The sequence below is a fragment of the Penaeus chinensis genome, chromosome 10 (assembly GCF_019202785.1).
Source record: "Penaeus chinensis breed Huanghai No. 1 chromosome 10, ASM1920278v2, whole genome shotgun sequence".
Classification (NCBI taxonomy): Eukaryota; Metazoa; Arthropoda; class Malacostraca; order Decapoda; family Penaeidae; genus Penaeus; species Penaeus chinensis.
In genome coordinates, this window is record NC_061828.1 from 31,254,096 (window position 1) to 31,256,036 (window position 1,941).

A 1,941-nucleotide genomic window follows, 5' to 3' on the forward strand; every position below is an offset into this window, starting at 1 on the left:
TTTCCCCCTTTTTTTTAAAATTTCCCCTTCCCCTTCCCCCCCTTACCCCCTTTGGCCCACCCACAAACCTAAAATATACCCACGAAATTGTTGAAAGACAAATTTTGAAAGGAAAAACCAAAGAAAAAGGTTTTAAAAGCCCCCCCGAGAAAGAAAAAACCCAAAAGAGAAATTGGATAATCTCACCATGTACAAAACCCGTGAAAAATGGGGAAAAGGTAATTTTTTTATGATTTCCGCCCCTTTTGTCTTCCCCATAAAAACAAGGGAGATTACTTTTACCCCTTTAAAAGTGAAATATTTTAAAAAATTAAAAAAAAAAAAAAATAAAAAAATTTATTTTGGGGTGTGTGTGAGTGTGGGTGTGTGTTTGTGGGGTTGTGTGTGTCTGTGTGTGTGGCGTTTTTTTTTTTAAATTATCATGTGCTTATCATGATTATCCTTTAAAAACTATTTTATTATCTTTTATCAGTGTTATCATTATTATTTTTTTAACATTGAATTGTTATCAATATTTTAATTTTTTAAAATACCCAAAACCTTTTTAATCCTACCCTTCTTTTTAAAGTTTTTTTTGTAATTGTTATATATCAAACGGGCTCATAATTCTTTTCCGAAAATTATTTTATATTATTTTTTCAAATTAAAAAATACTTTTAAATTAAAACAAAATAATTATTAATAATTAAATTTTTTGTTTAATCCTTTAAACATTATTACTATTTATCACCCTTATTATTACTATTACTATTATAATTACCATTATTATTGTTATTTTTATAATTGTTCGTTTTTTTTTACCACAAAATCGAATACATATACAGAAGACAAATTCAGATATTTATATCATAAACACACTTATAAACAAACACATTCACGGCAGAGACTATAAACACCCCTGGTCATGAAAACAGGAATAATTGTCAATATTTTTTTTTAGTTAAAGAAGATTAATTTCCTATCAATATTATTTAACAAACTTTAATTTTTTTATCTTATTAAATATGGTTACTATTATTAATATTATCATTATTAATATTATCATCATCATTAGTAATAGTAGGTATAAAGAATTTTCATTATTGGCCCAATTTAAAAATTGTTTAAAATTGTTTATATTATTAAAATTTTCATCATTTAAATTATTTTTACTTTAATTTTCCTTGTTAAAAATTTTTTTTCAGTATTCCTAATTTTTATCACCAGGGGGTTTATGGGCTCGCCCTTTAAAGTTTGGGTTTTCAAGTGTTTTTATGAAAATAAATATCCCGAATTTTTCTTCCGTATATGTATTCGATTTTTTTGGGAATTTTGGTTTTAAAAAAAAACAACCTATCAAAAATTCTTAATAAAGAATGACACACCACACAAACAAATTTTCACATAAACACCCCAACCCAACCCCCCCCCCAAACAAACACCAACCCAAAACATTAAAACCCCAAAAACCTTTCTTAAAAAAAAAAAAAAAAAAAAAAAAAAAAAAAATACAGACACCACATTAAATTTTACATGTACGTGTTTTTAAAGTGGGGGGGTTTTTGAGTTCGGGGAGGAGCCTGGAGGCTTGTTGGCGACTGGCACTTCCCCCTCTGAGTGCCATTACCCAAAGTGAGGGGAGGAGGACAAAAGGGGAAACGAGGTCAAAACGGGGGATGAGGGGAAAAATACGGGAAAAGGAAAAAGGTGATTTGTGAAGAGAGAAATAAAAAGAGAGCGGGGAGAAAATGAAAGAAGAGAGAAGGGGAAGAGTGATTTTGGGAGAGAGAAATAGGGGGAGCGGGGGAAAAAAAGGGGAAAAAAAGAGAGAGTGAGAGAGAGAGAGAGTGATAGAGGAAAAGAGAAATAGAGAGACGGGAGAAAAAAAGAAAGAAAGAGGAGTGGGGAGGGAGAGAAAGAGGAAAAGAAGAGAGAGAGAGAGGAGAGAAAAAGAGAGAGGAG